The sequence below is a fragment of the Bombina bombina genome, chromosome 3 (assembly GCF_027579735.1).
Source record: "Bombina bombina isolate aBomBom1 chromosome 3, aBomBom1.pri, whole genome shotgun sequence".
Classification (NCBI taxonomy): domain Eukaryota; kingdom Metazoa; phylum Chordata; class Amphibia; order Anura; family Bombinatoridae; genus Bombina; species Bombina bombina.
Window position 1 is genome coordinate 259,710,165 of NC_069501.1, and position 23,900 is coordinate 259,734,064.

Below are 23,900 nucleotides of genomic sequence, written 5' to 3' on the forward strand. Positions count from 1 at the left end.
GTATATGTATATTATTGGGGTTCAGTTTAAAGGATAGTTATTAAATATATTGTATTATAACCCGGCCATATACTGACACCACTTTACCTGCTGGAGTGTATTAAATGGTTTAGAAGTATTTCCATTACCCTTATTTTTGCATTTAAAATAGTTGATTTAGCCTGTGGTATCTCCACCTATTCAGAATGTTTTTGGCCTTAAGGCCAAGTAGTAAACACAGCCATCATAAGAAATTACACTCCCAGTGGGGTATATAAGAGATAAGGCAATAAAATGTTAATTGTCAAGTATTGGTGATTGTTTTACAGACAGATATATTATAAAGAAGCATGTATATGTACACAATGTGATAAAGTAATGAGATCAGATTATATCTACAAGCTCAACACATTTTATTTGATTGTGGCTTCAAAACACAAAATCAGCTAATTCATATAAAAAAGTAAACCTTAAAAAGCAAATCTCATACATTTTATACTCTATTGCTGTTAAAAAAAGGAATTTGAAACACATTAAGAGATAAAAAATATTATAGTATGCTGTCCCTTTAAGAGTCTGTACTGATTCATTAAAAAGCTCAGTCAAAGGAGGGAGATAAGTGGCCAGTTTACATAGGCTTACATACAAGGTCCTCACACAGGTAAAATGTATATTCATATAACAGGGTTGAGTATGCCTAAATGTGGAATGGCTAATAAAGTAAATATCTCTTTGGTTGAGAACGTCCCTTTAAATGCATATAACCTTTGACGGTGTCTAGACTAATATATTTAAATTTATTCTTAGATTTAGACATGACTGAGTCTAAATCTTATTTTGCTTAAACATTACCATTGTATATTTACTATTAGAATAGTGTGTATTACATGCATTCATCAAGGATAAGAACAATATTCTAAAAGTAAATATGTTAACTATTTAGTTGTTGTTGTTATTAGCTTGTGATGGCTATTTAATTTGTAGTGAAAGGGACATGCAACCCAAAGTTAATCTTCCATGATTCCGACAGAGCAAATTTTAATAAAACAAACATTTACCTTTGATAATCATATTTGGTTCATTATCTTGTTATCCTAAGTTGATAAACCAATCTACATCGGCTCATGAGCAGCAAAGCATTACTGGGAGCTATCTGCTTATTTGTGGGTGGCCAGCAATGCATAGTTGCAATGGTTAGCCAGATGTCTTCAGATACTTTACAGTATTGCATATCTGCTCCTTAAAATAAAAAATACCATGAGAATGAATTTTAAAATTAAGTATATGTGAATATTTAATAGAAATACATGCTCTATTTTATTTTTGGTAAATAATGAAAACATTTATTTAAAAAAATGTTCCTTTAATTTATCAAAGTAACGTCTATTTTAAATACAAATAACGCATTTCACCATGGTGTATCTTATGTTTACTTCCCCATATAAAAGTCAATTTCACGTAGCCATTTTTGTCAGTTCTCTAAAGCCTGTTTGGCAACATGGTGCTTCCCAGGTTCACCAGCGAGGAGAGTGCGGCACTGGTCTACGTTCTCAAGGAGCTTTATCCACAGCTTTATGGGGCTCCGAGGAGGATGACGACTGGGGCAGTAAAAGATGCCATCTGGGTGTCTGTTTCTATATTAGTTAATGGGGTATCAGACGTACAGAGGACACCCTTGCAAATGTGTAGGAGATTCAGAGATATAAGGTTGCGTCTGCGGAAGAAAGTCTGCCTCATGAGGGATTGGACTTGTGCCCGTCGGAAAGGTGAGGATCCGGGCCCACCCCCACGAAAACTAGACCTTCTTGAACATGAGGAGACTTTATGCATGCTCCTCAATCTCCGTTTCCCCTCCGCATTTGCAAGTGCGCGGCCCTTGCTCCCCTCCCAGCCCCCAGCTGATGCCCATGAGACTCCCGACCCAGAGGCCAGTGCCCCTCAAATCTGTGACCTGGGAGCAAGTGGGACAGAGGCTGAACCAGGTAAAGATCAGACTTCATATAATATTTTAATATTTGAGTATACATTTAAGCAATGTGTATACATTTATATCTCCAACATATCTCAAATATACAACAGACTAGGATGATATACATATGAATTTAGATTTGTCAAACATCATATAGGAAGAATGCTATTTATTGCGCAATTACGAATATGCGTCACAGAGATTAAACGGAAGTGCGCATCCGTGAACTCCCTATCCGCTGCCATTTTATCAATTGCATACCGATTACTACATAACTTTAAAACATAATTTAGCATCATTAAATATTCAAAACAATTATATTAGAATATCATTATAAACACTGTTAAGATATTAAAATCCGATCTAAAATATAATAGTCACACTACTAGATCCAAAGAAATTAATAATCACGGATACGCAATTAGGCTTTCAATTATTGGGCAATGCTCATCGATAAAATAATTGCGCAGATAGGTGAACATGAGTTTGCTGTTACAGTAGCGTTACTTTAGGCATGTTGGTCAAATGTATACATTGATTTGTATAAATGTTAAAAATACAGTATCATGAGTTTCACGATTAAAAATACAATTATCTATAATATGAATCTAAAGTTAAATAATGACAGATAAATGTCTAACAATTGATATTAATGCAAGAATACATAAAATGACTCAAAGGGACAGTCAACAACAGAAATTCTTTTTTTAATTAAATAAACATGATCCCTTTATTTCTAAATCCATTTTAATTGATAAAATAACATTTATTTTAAAACAATGTTAACCTCTGTGATTAGCTTGTATCTAAGCTATTGCAGACTGACCCCTCATTATTTTTGACAGGCTTGCATTTAACTAATCTTGACATTTCAAGGATATTGATAATTGCATATGACAAGAATTGGTTTTAGATTTAAACAAACAATACCAAGAGAACAAACACAATTTGATGTTACAAGTGAAGTGTCGATATTGTAACAATTGCATTCCCAATGTAATTAATGAAGGTTGGATTCCGACTAAAATGTCCCTTTAACATAAGAGGCACACTTCATATTATAAGAAAATAACATTTGAGACTACCTAGGATTATGATAAAAGTCATGAAAGCAACATAAAAACCAAAGAAAATTAAATCTAAATATATGTCAAGTTAAATATATAAATCAAAATAAGGATTGGAATAAAAAGATTCTATTATTTGATTCACTGGCCATTTAACACATGGAGGCCGAATTATCAAGCCGTCAACTATGCTGCATTCAATGGCACCAATACGCCCGCCTAACATCGCGGCCGCGGACCTGAATACGCTCTCCTTATTTATAAAAAAAGCTGTCAAAAAGCCGCGCACCAAATACGGGGCGATGAGCAACGGACTGTTGTTAACTAACAGTCATCGATCTCGCTGCTATTCGGCTTTTTCACAACTTTATTTATATCCTGTCACTAAACACCGCCACTATACTAAGATGTTTAACCCCTATCCCGCCTCTCCCGGACCTCGCCGCAACTAAATAAAGTTATTAACCCCCATCCCGCCACTCCCTGTGTCACACTTGGCCACTGGGAAGCTCCGGCGGTCCTCTCTGTGTGCTTGATTGGCAGGTAGTCTGAGCCGCCCCTTCCTGATGATGTCACTACCAGGCTTTTTATTCCGGGCTTCCTGTTTCTTCAGTGCCCATTTGTTTGTTACTCTTTGTGGCTCCTGTGAGGACTTCGCTGTGGAAACTTTCAAACTGCCAAACTCTGCAAAGACTGACTATGCTGGGTTAACCCTCTAACTTCCTGATTACCTGATGCCAATCATTGCAAGTACTGTTTATTCTGTGAATTTCTCAATCTGCTTGTTTACCTGTTGCTGCAAATACTGTTTATTCAGTGTAAACCTTCAAACTACTTGATATCATGTTGCCAAACATTGCAAGAACTGTCTATTCTGTGAAACTCTCAGACTGCATGATAACGTGTTGCCAATCTCTGCAAGTACTGACTAATCTGTATTAACCCTCAAACTACCTGTTATCCTGTTATCTAACTCTGCATGTACGGACTATTCAGTATAAACCTACAAACTGCCTGATAACCTGTTGCCAAACTCTGCAAGGACTGACTACACAGTATTAACCCTCAAACTGCCTGATATCAAGTTACCTACTCCTGCATTATTAACTGTTTCTTGTTTTACCCTTCCTCTGTCTGAGTATAAGTGGACTATCCCTGCTCTCCTGATTCTGTGGAAAACTTTTCCTGAAACCAGTTCCTTACTCAGAAGTCTATTTGGCTGATATCTTGAATTACTTTGGACTCAGGCTAACCCTGCTCCATATTGTGAGTACATTGTTTTTTCGAGGTTGTCGTGGGGTCACATCCTGGATTAAACTCAGAGTGCAAGGGTGTTGTTTAAGTTCGCCCTAGCATTTGGGTCTTCTGGACATTTCCTAACCTGACAGTACAAACGAGCCATAATATGGACCCTGATGAGTTATCCAGGGCTGTGGCTCTACAAGGGAAACTTCTAGGAAATCATTCTGCTCATTTGCAATCTTTGGATTCCAAGCTTGACCAGATTACTGCTCTGCTACATAACCTCTCCACTCCTTCTCAAGCTACTGTGACTCCTACTGCAGCTGCTACTAGCTCCAATGCTGTCTTTAACCCACCTCAACCTGTTGGACAGTATATACCATGAATCCCACTTCCAGATATATATGACGGTAATCCTGAAGCATGCCGTGGATTCCTTAATCAATGTCGTTTACACTTCAGAAACAATCCTCAAGTTTTTTCCAATTCTACTTCCAAAATCACCTTTATTATTTCCCTCATGAAGGGTAAGGCTCTAGCCTGGGTGTCTCCTCTTTTAGAGAAGAATGATCCTTTACTACAGGATGTGGAATTATTTGTGTCAATTTTTTCTTCTGTTTTTGACAAGCCTGGGAGGTCTGCAGTTGCAGAGGCAGGATTGTTGGATCTGAGACAGGGATCCCTTTCGGTAGCTCAATATGCTATTGAATTCAGGACTTTAGCCACAGAAACTGATTGGAACCATGGAGCCTTACGGGCAGCCTTTCGCAAGGGACTTTGCGAATGCCTTAAGGATTAACTTGTATTTCGGGAACTCCCCGATTCATTGGAGGGTCTTATCAATTTGTGTATTACTCTTGACGCCCGGCATTCTGAACGTCTTCAGGAGAGAGATAGGAATCGGAGATCCTTTGTTAAATCTTCTTTTCGTCCTCCTATTCGAACCTTAAGTCCGTCTAATAATAATTCCCAATCTCCTGAGTCTGTGGAACCCATGGAAGTAGGAGCTATTAAATTATCAGAAGCTGAACGCCATAGAAGGTGTACTCTTGGATTATGTCTGTATTGTGGTACCAAAGGACATTTACTGAAGGATTGTCCTATCCGGCCAGTAAAAGCCAAGGCTTAACTTTTGATAGAGGGACAGAGTTAAGGCAGAATCCCATGTCTTCCCTCAATTCTAAACTTTTTGTTCCAGTAACTATCTCTTTTGGAGACACCAAGTTTTGAGCTCAAGCCCTCATTGACTCTGGAGCTGCTGGAGTGTAAGGATAACTAATTAATACCCTAATATATATTAATGTTAAAGTTCCTATTTGAACTCTCCACTCAGTCTCACACCACACCTTGGGTATTTAGATTGAATTTAACACCCATAGTTTGCTCATTGACTGAGGGTGACCTATGGAGGGGTCATTAAGAGTATTATAGGAAAAACTTAAATAGTTAATCAAAATATATATGTAGGATCAATTACATTAAATTAAAGTTAATAAAGTAAAATTAATAAAGATTAGAATCTCAATATAATCCTATCTTTAATTACTGTACAGTATAACACTACTAAGTTTAATATGCTAATTATGTAGTGTAACAAACATGGGTTAAATGCTAGTAGATATAATGTAGCAGTGTGTTGGAAAGCATAGAATTAGGAGGCATATGCATATGAAAAGTTGCAGTACTGATTGCTGGGGTAACGTTCCGGTAATTGCCTAGATTTATAAGTATTGCAATACTGAAAAGAATAACCACATCCAATACAAAGTTGTTAGTACCGTGTGTTCTGTTGTCAGGGAATTTAGGTATACTGTTCCTTTAATTGTCTCAACCAATCAATGCCTATGTTCTCCCATAAAGCACCTCTTCACTAAGCACTCATTGCTTAGTATTTTGTTATTCCACATCAGAGTAACACTGAGCCTCGCTCTTCTGAGCACTACTGATCATTAAATATTTTCTCTGCCTTCTAGTTCCTAGCCTGTCCGCTGTGATTTACCTACTCCAACCAAGGATCTTCTGTTACGGCGGCTGCAATACTGGCTACACTCTGTGTACATTTATCCCTTGGATATCATTCCCCACTATTGGTTTCTAAATCTACAAGCAGTGAGTATGTCATAAACCCTCCGGTACCTCAGTGAATATATTTGTGACTGTTGACCTTCTTATCATACTGCTCAAATATTGCCTACCGTTTGTTTGTACCACTTCTCCCTAAAACCGCACTTGCCTGCTTGCTTTTACTCCGGCTCCATAACACTGAAGCTGACGTCACTCTCTGCTCTGCAACCTCCGCTCCGGAACTGAGCCTCCTTCCTGCTTCCTTACTGCAGTGACTCTGAACTACCAATCTGTGTAATCCTAACACGCTGTAACAAGGTACTCTGTTGCATTATATAAATCATATAGTTTGCTTTATTGAAACCCCAAATTTTCATCGCTATATGATAAAGGTATTATTTATCTTCTGGAAAGTTTCTCCATAAAGGGAAGGTTTATTTTATTCCTTTTGTTCTTGGAAGGTTTCTCCATACTGAGGCTATTTTCATTGTTATATCACTTTCCGGTACTTTGTAGATCTTGCCTTTATTTTGTACTACCTGTGATATCTGATAGACTATATTATTTGTACATTCTCATTCTCAGTAACCATTTGTATACATATTATCTATCATACAATAAAGGCACACAGTTTTATTTGTGAACATATAAAAGTGTGTGTTCCCATTAGAATTAGTGCTACAAAACCTGTATTTGAATTTCTTCAAGATACCACAGTATCACTACTGGGAGGCTATTTATTACATAATACTAAGCCTATATAAATATATTAAAAATGGATCCAGCTGACATTCCCCAAACACTGTATAATTTATGCCAAAAGGTAGACCAAATGGGTCAGGCTATACTTGATCTACAAGTTGAAAACCAGGTACTCAGGGAACTGATCAAGGAGGGTAAAGAACAACAAACCCCCACTACTGAACCACAGATCAGTTTGCCGGATTTATTTTATGGTGATAGGAAATCTTATAGGCATTTCAAAAATGCTTGTCATCTCCTTTATAGTTTAAAACCCAAGACTTACCCTACTGAAAGGGTTAGGGTTTTATCTACAATTTCCTTTCTAAGATCGGAACCCAGAATCTGGGCAGATCATTTATATGAAACAAATGACCCCACCTTAAATTCAATGTCTGATTTCTTTCTAGCCATGGATGAGCTGTACAGAGACACAGACATTCAATTCACTGCCGAACAGAAAATGAGGAACCTTAAACAAGGAAAGAAATCAGTAGAAGAATATACTACTGAATTCAAGCTTTATGCATCAGATTCAGCTTGGAGCTTGGTTTCTCTCAGAAACCAGTTCCGTTTAGGTCTTTCTGACCCCGTCAAAGATGAGCTGGCACGCATAGAGTTACCTAACACCTTGGAAGCTTTAAAGAAAGTCGCAATCCAAATCGACCGCAGGCTTAGAGAACGGAAGGCAGAACGAGGACATATGGAAACATCATTTAAATCCAGCAATCCTACATACACCCACCAGAAAACTCCACATACAGGTCATACCACTCCAATGGAAATAGGAGTTTTAAGGGGGCCTCTCACTCCAGAGGAACGGCTTAGGAGAAGAACTAACCAGCTCTGCATGTATTGTGCAAATCCTAGCCATACAGTCTCGGACTGCCCAATATTACGCAAGAATAAAAAGAGTAAGTCTACACACTGTAACATAACTAAACATACTGAAAAACCTATATCTTACTGTAATTTATCTCTCCTGTTGCAGTGGGACCATAGGAGACTCTCTACTTCCGCTATTGTTGACTCAGGAGCTTTCGGCAACTTTATCGACATATCTATTGTACAACAGAATAAAATACCTATTGTGTTAAAACAAAACCCAGTCTCGCTAAAAGTTATTGATGGTTCTGTTATTTCTAGTGGCCCCATAACCCATAACACTATCCCTATACTAGTTACCACAAAGGAAGGACATACAGAATACTTAACGTTTGATGTGATACCTTCACCCCATTTTCCAATAGTATTGGGTTTATTTTGGCTACAAACACATAATCCTCATATAGAGTGGTCAAGCCTAACAATTAAATTTCACTCTACTTTTTGTGAAAACACTTGTTTCCCTCAACCAGTAATATTACACTCAGAAACAGAACAGTTACAAATACCTAAAACTTATCAAGATTTCAAAGAAGTGTTCAGCAAGATTGAAGCTGAAACACTTCCACCCCACAGAGTATATGATTGCCCAATCGAACTCATCCCCGGTGCAACTTTACCTGTGGGACATCTTTACCCCTTAAGTCAACCTGAACTAAATCATCTAAAATTATATTTACAGGATAACTTAAGGAAAGGTTTTATTAGACCTTCTTCATCACCCGCAGCAGCGGGAATGTTCTTTGTAACAAACAAAGATTCAACTTTGAGACCGATAATCGATTATCGGGAGCTTAATAAAAGAACAGTAAAAAAACGCTATCCACTCCCGTTAATTCCCGAATTAATCGAAAGATTAAGTAATGCTACTATTTTCACAAAGTTGGACTTGCGTGGGGCTTACAACCTTATACGAATTAGAGAAGGCGACGAATGGCTCACCGCATTTAGAACTAGGTATGGTTTATTTGAATACCTTGTGATGCCATTCGGCCTATGTAATGCCCCCGCAACGTTCCAACATTTCATAAATGATATATTCCGAGATCTACTCGATATTTGTTTAGTAGTATATCTAGATGATATACTCATCTACTCCAATAATTTAGATGATCACATAAAACATGTTAGATGGGTGCTAGCAAGACTGAAAACTCATAAACTATACGCCAAACTTGAAAAATGTTCCTTCCACAACACTACCATATCTTTTCTTGGTTATACAATCTCGCCGGAAGGCATTCAAATGCAATCCGAGAAGGTTGATTCAGTAAAAAATTGGCCACAACCTACTGACAAAAAATCTCTCCAAAGGTTTTTAGGTTTTGCCAATTATTACAGAAAATTTATTAAGAATTTCTCTGCAATTGTCAGACCTCTTACTCAACTCACAGGATCTACACAACAGTTTCATTGGAATAATACACATTCAAGAGTTTTTGACTTCCTAAAACAAGCTTTCACAGAAGCTCCCATTCTCACATTTCCAAACGTGGATTTACAATACATCCTTGAGGTAGATTCTTCGGATTACGCTATTGGAGCAGTTTTATCCCAACAGAAAACATCAACAGATCCTTTACATCCAATCTCCTATTTCTCAAAGAGTATGTCATCTGCTGAAAGAAATTACGCAATAGGAGACAAGGAATTACTGGCTATCCGCAAATCCTTGGAGTTTTGGAGGCATCTCCTAGAAGGTGCAAAAAAGCCGTTCATAATCTACACAGATCACAAAAACTTACAATACCTGCAAAATAACAAAACTCTATCTGCCAGACAGGTTAGGTGGAGTTTGTATTTCTCAAGATTTGATTTTCAGATTCTGTACCGCCCAGTTAACAGGAACGGGAAAGCTGACGCCTTGTCTCGTCAGACTTCCATAACCACTCCAAGTGATATGCCCACCTCCATAATTCCTTCTGAACGTTTCATTGGTCTTGCTGCAGACTTTATCACAGACATCAAAAAATCATCAATCACACCTCCAATTGATGTAAACGTGGCCATGGAGAAAAAACAAGGAATATACTACTACAAAGATAAGATTTATATTCCAGATGATTTGAGAGACCTGGTAATAAAACAATATCATGATTCACCTTTAGCTGGACATCCAGGAGTCTTCCGCACTGTTGATCTCATAACCAGAATTTATTGGTGGCCAGATATAAGGAAAACCGTATCAAATTACATAAAAGGTTGTGCCACCTGTCAAACATGCAAAACAGAACGTAAAGCACCTTATGGACTACTTCTGTCAGTCCCATCTACAGATAGACCGTGGAAAAAAATTGGAATTGATTTTATAGTAGATCTACCTCCATCTGATAATCAAACAACAATTATGGTAATTGTCGATACTTTCACGAAAATGGCACATTTCATTCCGTTTCATAAACTCCCTACTGCTTCAGAAACAGCCAAACTTTTTATACAACATGTGATTCGATTACATGGTGTCCCACTCACTCTGATTTCAGACCGTGGATCTCAGTTCACATCCAAACTCTGGAAAAGTCTTTGTCAATCCATCAATATAACTCATCAATTCACCACAGCCTTCCACCCTCAGGCAAACGGTCAAGTAGAGAGAATCAACCAATGGTTAGATGAATACTTAAGATGCTTCTGTTCTTACCAACAAGGAAATTGGGTTACATACTTACCATTCGCTGAGTTTTCTTACAATAATCTAACCAACTCTTCCACAAAATTATCTCCATTTTGTGCTAATTACGGATTTCACCCAACCACCACTACTATCAGTTCCACATCTTCCAATTCTCCATTGGTAGATGAACTAAATAACACACTTTTAGACAACTTCAGATTTATCAAAGAAAACATCAATAAAGCCCAGAGCAACCAAAAATATTACTATGACTTACGACACAGAGAACCACCAAACTACCAAATTGGTGATCAGGTTTGGTTGTCCACTAAAAATTTGAAGTTACATCTACCCAGCAGAAAATTGACACAAAAATTCTGTGGACCTTTTACTATTGTCAAAATAGTCAATAGGAATGCTGTTACCCTAGCTTTACCTCCACCTATGAGAATACACTCCACATTTCATGTCTCCCTCCTTAAACCTTACAGCCCAACACGAACCTTACCCCCACGTTTACCACCGATTGAATCTAGTTCTGATACTGAGGTTTATGACGTGAAAGAGATTGTTGACTCGAGGTTTTCACGTGGTGTTCTACAATACTTGATTAGGTGGAAAGGTTACTCGGAAGAAGACGATACTTGGGAACCAGCCTCTAATGTTAATGCATCCCGTCTGGTATCCCAGTTTCACCGGAGGTTTCCAGATCGTCCTAGACTGCAAGCTGAGGATCAGCTTGTTTGAGGGGGGAGTCATGTCAGGGAATCTAGGTATACTGTTCCTTTAATTGTCTCAACCAATCAATGCCTATGTTCTCCCATAAAGCACCTCTTCACTAAGCACTCATTGCTTAGTATTTTGTTATTCCACATCAGAGTAACACTGAGCCTCGCTCTTCTGAGCACTACTGATCATTAAATATTTTCTCTGCCTTCTAGTTCCTAGCCTGTCCGCTGTGATTTACCTACTCCAACCAAGGATCTTCTGTTACGGCGGCTGCAATACTGGCTACACTCTGTGTACATTTATCCCTTGGATATCATTCCCCACTATTGGTTTCTAAATCTACAAGCAGTGAGTATGTCATAAACCCTCCGGTACCTCAGTGAATATATTTGTGACTGTTGACCTTCTTATCATACTGCTCAAATATTGCCTACCGTTTGTTTGTACCACTTCTCCCTAAAACCGCACTTGCCTGCTTGCTTTTACTCCGGCTCCATAACACTGAAGCTGACGTCACTCTCTGCTCTGCAACCTCCGCTCCGGAACTGAGCCTCCTTCCTGCTTCCTTACTGCAGTGACTCTGAACTACCAATCTGTGTAATCCTAACACGCTGTAACAAGGTACTCTGTTGCATTATATAAATCATATAGTTTGCTTTATTGAAACCCCAAATTTTCATCGCTATATGATAAAGGTATTATTTATCTTCTGGAAAGTTTCTCCATAAAGGGAAGGTTTATTTTATTCCTTTTGTTCTTGGAAGGTTTCTCCATACTGAGGCTATTTTCATTGTTATATCACTTTCCGGTACTTTGTAGATCTTGCCTTTATTTTGTACTACCTGTGATATCTGATAGACTATATTATTTGTACATTCTCATTCTCAGTAACCATTTGTATACATATTATCTATCATACAATAAAGGCACACAGTTTTATTTGTGAACATATAAAAGTGTGTGTTCCCATTAGAATTAGTGCTACAAAACCTGTATTTGAATTTCTTCAAGATACCACAGTATCACTACTGGGAGGCTATTTATTACATCTGTAGACTTGATCCGGATAACTGCCTTAGGAGGAAGAGGTTCTGTGAGCAGAGAGCGAAGATCCTGACTTGCGTTAGCAGCAGTTAAGCAGAGTGATCACAGGAGCTGAGACGCTGTGTTTGCAAATCTGCTAGGAGCCGGGTGGGCGTGACGTCACACGCCGAGTTGTAGAGAGCGAGACAGAGAGTAGCTGAAGTGAAGCTGTGAACAGAAACTTGCAGCTTGTTGAAATCACCCTGTATAATTTCAGCATCGGATGGAAATGAAAGTAAATATTACTAATTCCTTTTTTTAGTTATAAAGCAGGCTCAAACAAATCTGGAGAACATGAACTTTAGTGAGCATGATACAGGCTCAGAATATCCTTAGGGATTCTAAGCATGTATTGGAGGGTGAATGATCCTTAAATAGATGAAGATAGTCACATGATCAAAAGCTAAAAGGGAAAGTGAAGCAAGATAATAAACACATAAATCCTGACAATTCCTGACATGGAGTTTTCATTGATTCAAACTTTGCTGACTCTCTCAGGATTCCTTTTCAAGCCAAGAAACAGTTAATTAAGGTAACCACTGTTAGTGGACAGCCTTTAGGTTCTGGTATCATACAAAATTCTACCATTCCTCTTCTTTTGTCTGTGGGCATACTCCATTCTTAAATTATTCGTTTTTACGCCATCACTTCTCCCCACATACCGTTGATTCTGGGGTTACCTTGTTTGGAGCTTCATGATCCAGTCTTCTCATGGTCTAAAGGAGAACTTATTTCCTGGGGAACTACCTGTTTCAAACATTGCCTGCAAAATCCCTCAAAACCTGGTCCTGTCGTAGCTATGGTGGAAGTTCCTGATTCATTGCCTAATTACTATCATGCCTTTAGTGATGTGTTTTCTAAGAAGGAGGCTGAGACGTTACCTCCACACCGGATATTTGACTGTCCTATTGAATTGTTTTCAGGGGCTCCTCTACCTAAGGGAAGGACCTATCCCCTCTCTCGTCAAGAAAATGTCTCTCTTGAGGAATACATAAAGGACAACTTAGCCAGAGGATTTATTCGTCCTTCCTCATCACCTGTGGGTGCTGTTTTTTTCTTCATTGGGAAATAAGATGGAGGTCTCCATCCCTGTATCGATTATCGGGCCTTGAATCAGATTACTGTCAAAAACAGCTATCCTCTGCCGCTCATTCCTGAGTTATTTGATCGCCTTCAAGGTGCTTCTATTTTTTCCAAGTTAGATCTCCATGGGGCCTACAATTTGGTCAGAATCCGTAAAGGAGACGAATGGAAGACGGCATTTAACACAAGATTTGGTCACTACGAGTATCTAGTAATGTCATTCGGATTGTGCAATGCACCAGCAGTATTTCAGCACTTTGTTCAGTGCTGAAATAATCTTCAGAGATTATCTAAATCAATTTGTTATAATTTATCTCAATAACATTCTGATCTATTCCAAAACATTACAGGAACATGTACATCCTGTAAGACTGGTACTTCAGAGGTTACGAGACAATTCCCTGTTCGCTAAATTGGAGAAATGCTCTTTTCATCAGAATTCCATTCCCTTTTTGGGTTATATCATTTCAGAATCAGGTTTTGAGATGGATCCTGCTAAACTTTCGGCTATCAAGGACTGGCCCAGACCAACTACTCTCAAATCCCTGCAGAGGTTTCTTGGCTTTGCCAATTACTATAGAAAGTTTATTAAGAACTTTGCTGACATCACGTCTCCCCTCACTTCTCTTACTAGGAAAGGGCAAAATTGTAAGAATTGGTCCACTTCGGCAGTACAGGCTTTTGAAACGCTAAAATCAGCATTTTCTTCTGCACCTCTTCTCAGTCATCCAATTCCTGATCTCCAGTTTATTTTGGAGGTTGACGCTTCTTCTATAGCAGCTGGAGCTGTTCTCTCCCAATGTGATCTGACTACCAGCAAGATACATCCTGTGTCGTTCTTTTTGAAAAAATTCAATCCTGCTGAGTTAAATTATGATGTGGGCAATAAGGAGCTTTTAGCTATAAAAATAGCTTTGGAGGAATGGAGGCATTGGTTAGAGGGTACCAGTCAACCTTTTTTCATTCTGACAGATCATAAGAATCTTTTATACCTCCATACAGCTACTTGTCTCAATCCTCGTCAGGCTTGGTGGGCCTTGTTCTTCTCCAGGTTTAATTTTGTACTTTCCTATGTTCCTGGTTCAAAAAATTCCAAGGCAGATGCTTTATCTAGGCAGTTCCAATCTTCTGAGCCTTCTCCTTTGGATTCTGAACCTATACTACGTCCAGTCAAAGTTTTGGCTCAAGTATCCTCTTTTCCAGTACAGGCTTTACATGCTGCTCAAGTCCGGGTACCATCTTCTTGCAAACTACATTCTGGTATCCTGTATGTACCCAAAGGATTATGTCTTAAGCTTCTACGTTGGGCTCATGACAACATTTCAGCAGGTCATCCTGGAATAACCAATACTTTGTGGAAACTGAAGCAGCATGTTTGGTGGTCCACTATGAGGAAGGATGTTAAGGATTATATTGCTGCTTGTAGTTCTTGTGCTTCGAACAAACAATCTTCTCATCAACCGTTTGGTCTATTACACCCTCTTCCTATTCCTCATTACCCTTGGTCTGACTTATCCATGGACTTCATTACAGATCTTCTTGTTTCTGCTGGAAATACGACCATTTGGGTAGTGGTGGATCGGTTCTCCAAGTCTGCTCACTTCATACCTCTTCCAGGCTTGCCTTCAGCTCAAAGACTTTCTGAACTCTTTGTTGTACATATATCTCGTTTACATGGTTTCCCCACTGACATAGTCTCAGATCGCGGAGTTCAATTTGTTTCCAAGTTTTGGAGGTCTTTTTGTAAGCATTTCGGAATCAACATATCTCTTTCTATTGCACATCATCCTCAATCCAACGGACATACTGAGCGTGTAAATCAAGCCTTGGAATCTTTTCTTAGACATTATGTAGACCATCACCACTCCAACTGGTCTCAGTTATTGCCTTTGGCGGAATTAGCTCACAACTCACGCTATAACGCCTCATTACAGACCTCTCCCTTTAAGGCAGCTTATGGTTTTGAACCTAGAACCTTTCCTATGATTACCAGTTCTACTGAAGTCCCTGGAGCAGATCGTATTGTGAAGAATCTCAGTAACCACTGGCAACACATTCGTCAAAATCTACTTTCCTCTTCCTTAAGACACAAGAGATATGCTGATCGCAGAAGGTGTAAGGCTCCTTTACTTCGTACTGGAGACAGAGTATTTTTATCCACCAGATTCATACATCTAAAACAACCTTGTACTAAGATTTGGTCACTACGAGTATCTAGTAATGTAATTCGGATTGTGCAATGCACCAGCAGTATTTCAGCACTTTGTTAACGAAATCTTCAGAGATTATCTAAATCAATTTGTTATAATTTATCTCAATAACATTCTGATCTATTCCAAAACATTACAGGAACATGTACATCCTGTAAGACTGGTACTTCAGAGGTTACGAGACAATTCCCTGTTCGCTAAATTGGAGAAATGCTCTTTTCATCAGAATTCCATTCCCTTTTTGGGTTATATCATTTCAGAATCAGGTTTTGAGATGGATCCTGCTAAACTTTCGGCTATCAAGGACTGGCCCAGACCAACTACTCTCAAATCCCTGCAGAGGTTTCTTGGCTTTGCCAATTACTATAGGAAGTTTATTAAGAACTTTGCTGACATCACGTCTCCTCTCACTTCTCTTACTAGGAAAGGGCAAAATTTTAAGAATTGGTCCACTTCGGCAGTACAGGCTTTTGAAACGCTAAAATCAGCATTTTCTTCTGCACCTCTTCTCAGTCATCCAATTCCTGATCTCTAGTTTATTTTGGAGGTTGACGCTTCTTCTATAGCAGCTGGAGCTGTTCTCTCCCAATGTGATCCGACTACCAGCAAGATACATCCTGTGTAGTTCTTTTTGAAAAAATTCAATCCTGCCGAGTTAAATTATGATGTGGGCAATAAGGAGCTTTTAGCTATAAAAATAGCTTTGGAGGAATGGAGGCATTGGTTAGAGGGTACCAGTCAACCTTTTTTCATTCTGACAGATCATAAGAATCTTTTATACCTCCATACAGCTACTCGTCTCAATCCTCATCAGGCTCGGTGGGCCTTGTTCTTCTCCAGGTTTAATTTTGTACTTTCCTATGTTCCTGGTTCAAAAAATTCCAAGGCAGATGCTTTATCTAGGCAGTTCCAATCTTCTGAGCCTTCTCCTTTGGATTCTGAACCTATACTACGTCCAGTCAAAGTTTTGGCTCAAGTATCCTCTTTTCCAGTACAGGCTTTACATGCTGCTCAAGTCCGGGTACCATCTTCTTGCAAACTACATTCTGGTATCCTGTATGTACCCAAAGGATTACGTCTTAAGCTTCTACGTTGGGCTCATGACAACATTTCAGCAGGTCATCCTGGAATAACCAATACTTTGTGGAAACTGAAGCAGCATGTTTGGTGGTCCACTATGAGGAAGGATGTTAAGGATTATATTGCTGCTTGTAGTTCTTGTGCTTCGAACAAACAATCTTCTCATCGACCGTTTGGTCTATTACACCCTCTTCCTATTCCTCATTACCCTTGGTCTGACTTATCCATGGACTTCATTACAGATCTTCTTGTTTCTGCTGGAAATACGACCATTTGGGTAGTGGTGGATCGGTTCTCCAAGTCTGCTCACTTCATACCTCTTCCAGGCTTGCCTTCAGCTCAAAGACTTTCTGAACTCTTTGTTGTACATATATCTCATTTACATGGTTTTCCCACTGACATAGTCTCAGATCGCGGAGTTCAATTTGTTTCCAAGTTTTGGAGGTCTTTTTGTAAGCATTTCGGAATCAACATATCTCTTTCTACTGCACATCATCCTCAATCCAACGGACATACTGAGCGTGTAAATCAAGCCTTGGAATCTTTTCTTAGACATTATGTAGACCATCACCACTCCAACTGGTCTCAGTTATTGCCTTTGGCAGAATTAGCTCACAACTCACGCTATAACGCCTCATTACAGACCTCTCCCTTTAAGGCAGCTTATGGTTTTGAACCTAGAACCCTTCCTATGATTACCAGTTCTACTGAAGTCCCTGGAGCAGATCGTATTGTGAAGAATCTCAGTAACCACTGGCAACACATTCGTCAAAATCTACTTTCCTCTTCCTTAAGACACAAGAGATATGCTGATTGCAGAAGGTGTAAGGCTCCTTTACTTCGTACTGGAGACAGAGTATTTTTATCCACCAGATTCATACGTCTAAAACAACCTTGTACTAAGCTGGGTCCTAAGTACATCGGACCTTTACGAATTGTTTCCAAAGTTTGTTTTCTGCATACCGCCTGGCTTTACCCAAGACTCTCAAGATCCATCCAGTGTTTCATGTCTCTTTACTCAAGCCAGTCATCTACAACCGGTACTCAATCAAGAGTAAACCACCTCCTCCACTTTCCGTAGAGGGAACTTCTGAGTTTGAAGTCAGCCAGATTTTGGATTCCAAGCTACGGGGCAATAGGCTGTAATACCTGGTCCATTGGAAGGGTTATCCTATCTCTGAACGATCTTGGGAACCAGCCTCTCATGTTCATGCTCCAGCTCTTGTCAAGTCTTTTCACAAGAAATACCCTGACAGGCCCGGTCGGGTCCCCCGGAGGGGTCCTTGAGAAGGGGGCACTGTCATGCTCGGCCGCTGGGAAGCTCTGGCGGTCCTCTCTGTGTGCTTGATTGGCAGGTAGTCTAAGCCGCCCCTTCCTGATGATGTCACTACCAGGCTTTTTATTCCGGACTTCCTGTTTCTTCAGTGCCCGTTTGTTTGTTACTCTTTGTGGCTCCTGTGAGGACTTCGCTGTGGAAACTCTCAAACTGCCAAACTCTGCAAAGACTGACTATGCTGGGTTAACCCTCTAACTTCCTGATTACCTGATGCCAATCATTGCAAGTACTGTTTATTCTGTGAATCTCTCAATCTGCTTGTTTACCTGTTGCCAAAACTCTGCAAATACTGTTTATTCAGTGTAAACCTTCAAACTGCTTGATATCCTGTTGCCAAACATTGCAAGAACTGTCTATTCTGTGAAACTCTCAAACTGCATGATAACCTGTTGCCAATCTCTGCAAGTACTGATTAATCTGTATTAACCCTCAAACTACCTGTTATCCTGTTATCTAACTCTGCATGTACGGACTATTAGGTATAAACCTACAAACTGCCTGATAACCTGTTGCCAAACTCTGCAAGGACTGACTACACAGTATTAACCCTCAAACTGTCTGATAACAAGTTACCCACTCCTGCATTATTAACTGTTTCTTGTTTTACCCTTCCTCTGTCTGAGTATAAGTGGACTATCCCTGCTCTCCTGATTCTGTGGAAGACTTTTCCTGAAACCAGTTCCTTACTTAGAAGTCTATTTGGCTGATATCTTGAATTACTTTGGACTCAGGCTAACCCTGCTCCATATCGTGAGTACATTGTTTTTTAGAGGTTGTCGTGGGGTCACGTCCTGGATTAAACTCAGAGTGCAAGGGTGTTGTTTAAGTTCGCCCTAGCATTTGGGTCTTCTTCTGGACATTTCCTAACCTGACACCCGGACCCCCCTGCAACTAAATAAAGTTATTAACCCCCATCCCACTGCTCCCGGAGCCCACCCGAACTCAAATAAAGTTATTAACCCATATCCCACCACTCCCGGACCCCTCCACAACTAAATAAATGTATTAACCCCTAAACCCCTGGCCTCCCACATCACTACCACTTACTAAACCTATTAACCCCTAACCCGCCAGCCCCCCACATCACTATAAACAAAATTAAGCTATTAACCCCTAAACCTAACAACCCGCTAACTTTACATTAAATATTAACTCATCCCTATCTTATAATAAATTTAAACTTACCTTTAGAATTAAAATAAACTATATTAAACTACTAAATAATCTACCCTAACTATTATCCTACAATTACATTAAACTTTATGAAACTAATAATTAATCTATTATAACTATTATACAAAAATTACATTAAACTAAAAATTAAATTAACTATATTACATTTGTAAAAACCTAACTCTACTCAAGTTATTTAAATCTACTATTAAAAATTACTAAGTTACAAAAAAATAACAACTAAGTTAAACAAAATAAAAAAATAAATGATCAAATATTTAAACTAATTACACCAAATCTAATAGCCCTATCAAAATAAAAAGCCCCCCCCAAAATAAAAACAACCCCTAGCCTACACTAAACTACCAATGGCCCTTAAAAGAGCCTTTTGCTGGGCATTGCGCCAAAGAAATCAGCTCTTTTACCTGTTAAAAAAAATACAAATACCCCCCAACAGTAAAACCCACCACCCATACAACCAACCCCCCAAATAAAAACCTATCTAAAAAAGCTCCCCATTGCCCTGAAAAGGGCATTTGTATAGGCATTGCCCTTAAAAGGGCATTCAGCTCTTTTACTGCCCAAAACCATTAACCTAAAATTAAAACCCACCCAATAAACCCTTAAACAAAACCTAACACTAACCCCCGAAGATCCACTTACAGTTTTCGAAGACCAGACATCCATCCTCATCCAAGTGGCAGAAGTCCTCAGCAAAGCCGGCAGAAGTCTTCATCCAAGCGGGCAGAAGTCTTCATCCAGACGGCATCTTCTATCTTCATCCATCCGGCGCGGAGCGGCTCCATCTTTAAGACATCTGGCGCGGAGCATCCTCTTCTTACGACGTCTCATGAAGAATGAAGTTTCCTTTAAATGACGTCATCCAAGATGGCGTCTCTTACATTCCGATTGGCTGATAGAATTATATCAGCCAATCGGAATTAAAGGGGAAAAAAATCCTAATGGCTGTTGCAATCAGCCAATAGGATTGAGCTTTCATCCTATTGGCTGATCCAATCAGCTAATAGGATTGAGCTTGCATTCTATTGGCTGATTGCAACAGCCAATAGGATTTTTTCCCCCTTAATTCCGATTGGCTGATAGAATGTAAGGGACACCATCTTGGATGACATCATTTAAAGGGAAACTTCATTCTTCAAGATTCGTCGTAAGAAGAGGATGCTCCGCGCCGGATGTCTTGACGATGGACCCGCTCCACGCCGGGTGGATTGAAGATAGAAGATGCCGTCTGGATGAAGACTTCAGCCCGCTTGGATGAAGACTTCTGCCGGCTTCGATGAGGACTTCTGCCACTTGGATGAGGATGGATGTCCGGTCTTCGAAAACTGTAAGTTGACCTTCGGGGGTTAGTGTTAGGTTTTTTAAGGGTTTATTGGGTGGGTTTTAATTTTTGGTTAGGGCAGTAAAAGAGCTAAATGCCCTTTTAAGGGCAATGCCCATACAAATGCCCTTTTCAGGGCAATGGGGAGCTTAGGTTTTTTAGATAGGTTTTTATTTGGGGGGTTGGTTGTGTGGGTGGTGGGTTTTACTGTTGGGGGGAGTGTTTGTATTTTTATTTACAGGTAAAAGAGCAGATTTCTTTGGGGCAATGCCCTGCAAAAGGCCCTTTAAAGGGCCATTGGTAGTTTATTGTAGGCTAGGGTTTTTTTGTTTTGGGGGGGCTTTTTTATTTTGATAGGGCTATTAGATTAGGTGTAATTAATTTAAATATTTGATCATTTCTTTTTTACTTTGTGCAATATAGTGTTTTTTATTTTTTGTAACTTAGGCCTAGATTTGGAGTTCGGCGGTAGAAGGGCTGTTAACGCTCCGCGGGCTTTTTTCTGGCCGCACCATAAATTTAACTCTGGTATCGAGAGTTCAAACAAATGCTGCGTTAGGCTCCAAAAAAGGAGCGTAGAGCATTTTTACCGCAAATGCAACTCTCGATACCAGAGTTGCTTACGGACGCGGCCAGCCTCAAAAACGTGCTCGTGCACGATATCCCCATAGGAAACAATGGGGCTGTTTGAGCTGAAAAAAAACCTAACACCTGCAAAAAAGCAGCGTTCAGCTCCTAACGCAGCCCCATTGTTTCCTATGGGGAAACACTTCCTACGTCTGCACCTAACACTCTAACATGTACCCCGAGTCTAAACACCCCTAACCTTACACTTATTAACCCTTAATCTGCCGCTCCCGCTATCGCTGACCCCTGCATATTTTTTTTAACCCCTAATCTGCCGCTCCGTAAACCGCCGCCACCTACGTTATCCTTATGTACCCCTAATGCCCCTGATCCAATCAGCCAATCAGATTGAGCTCGCATTCTATTGGCTGTTCCGATCAGCCAATAGAATGCGAGCTCAATCTGATTGGCTGATCTGATCAGCCAATCGGATTGAACTTGATTCTGATTGGCTGATTCCATCAGCCAATCAGAAAATTCCTACCTTAATTTCCGATTGGCTGATAGAATCCTATCAGCCAATCGGAATTCGAGGGACGCCATCTTGGATGACGTCCCTTAAAGGAACAGTCATTCGTCGTTCAGTCGTCGGGCCGGATGGATGTTCCGCGCTGGAGGTCTTCAGGATCCTGCCGCTTCGCTCCGGATGGATGCTGCTTGGATGAAGACTTCAATCGGATGGAAGATCCTCTTCTGCCCCGCTTGGATGAAGACTTTGACCGGATCAGGACATCGGAGGAGCTCTTCAGGACGGATCGGTGAACCTGGATGGTGAAGACAAGGTAGGAAGATCTTCAGGGGCTTAGTGTTAGGTTTATTTAAGGGGGGTTTGGGTTAGATTAGGGGTATGTGGGTGGTGGGTTGTAATGTTGGGGGGGGGTATTGTATGTTTTTTTTTACAGGCAAAAGAGCTGAAATTCTTGGGGCATGCCCCGCAAAGGGCCCTGTTCAGGGCTGGTAAGGTAAAAGAGCTTTTACCTTTTTTAATTTAGAATAGGGTAGGGAATTTTTTATTTTGGGGGGCTTTGTTATTTTATTAGGGGGCTTAGAGTAGGTGTAATTAGTTTAAAATTGTTGTAATATTTTTCTTATGTTTGTAAATATTTTTTTATTTTTTGTAACTTAGTTCTTTTTTATTTTTTGTACTTTAGCTAGTTTATGTAATTGTATTTATTTGTAGCAATTGTGTTTAATTAATTTATTGATAGTGTAGTGTTAGGTTTTATTGTAGGTAATTGTAGGTATTTTATTTAATTAATTTATTGATAGGGTAGTGTTAGGTTTAATTATATCTTAGGTTAGGATTTATTTTACAGGTAAATTTGTTATTATTTTAACTAGGTAACTATTAAATAGCTATTGTACCTGGTTAAAATAATTACCAAGTTGCCTGTAAAATAAATATTAATCCTAAAATAGCTATAATATAATTATAATTTATATTGTAGCTATATTAGGATGTATTTTACAGGTAAGTATTTAGCTTTAAATAGGAATCATTTATTTAATAAGAGTTAATTTATTTCATTAGATTTAAATTATATTTAACTTAGGGGGGTGTTAGTGTTAGGGTTAGACTTAGCTTTAGGGGTTAATCCATTTATTATAGTAGCGGTGAGCTCCGGTCGTCAGATTAGGGGTTAATAATTGAAGTTAGGTGTCGACGATGTTAGGGAGGGCAGATTAGGGGTTAATACTATTTATTATAGGGTTAGTGAGGCGGATTAGGGGTTAATACATTTATTATAGTAGCGCTCAGGTCCGCTTGGCAGATTAGGGGTTAATAAGTGTAGGCAGGTGTCGGCGACGTTGAGGGGGGCAGATTAGGGGTTAATAAATATAATATAGGGGTCGGCGGTGTTAGGGGCAGCAGATTAGGGGTACATAGGGATAACGTAGGTGGCGGCGCTTTGCGGTCGGAAGATTAGGGGTTAATTATTTTAAGTAGCTGGCGGCGACGTTGTGGGGGGCAGGTTAGGGGTTAATAAATGTAATACAGGGGTCGGCGGGGTTAGGGGCAGCAGATTAGGGGTACATAAGTATAACGTAGGTGGCGGTCGGCAGATTAGGGGTTAAAATTTTTTAATCGAGTGGCGGCGATGTGGGGGGAGCTCGGTTTAGGGGTACATAGGTAGTTTATGGGTGTTAGTGTACTTTAGGGTACAGTAGTTAAGAGCTTTATGAACCGGCGTTAGCCCAGAAAGCTCTTAACTACTGCTATTTTCCTGCGGCTGGAGTTTTGTCGTTAGAGCTCTAACCCTCACTTCAGAAACGACTCTAAATACCGGAGTTAGAAAGATCCCATTGAAAAGATAGGATACGCAATTGACGTAAGGGGATCTGCGGTATGGAAAAGTCGCGGCTGAAAAGTGAGCGTTAGACCCTTTAATCACTGACTCCAAATACCAGAGGGCGGTAAAAACCAGCGTTAGGAGCCTCTAACGCTGGTTTTCACGGCTAACGCCAAACTCCAAATCTAGGCCTTAGTGTTTTTTATTTTTTGTAACTTAGTTGTTATTTTTTTGTAACTTAGTAATTCTTTCATAGTAGATTTAAATAACTTGAATAGGGTTAGGTTTTTAAATATGTAATATAGTTAATTTAATTGTTAGTTTAATGTCATTTTATTATAATAGTTAGGGTAGGTTAATTAATAGTTTAATGTAATTTTAGTAT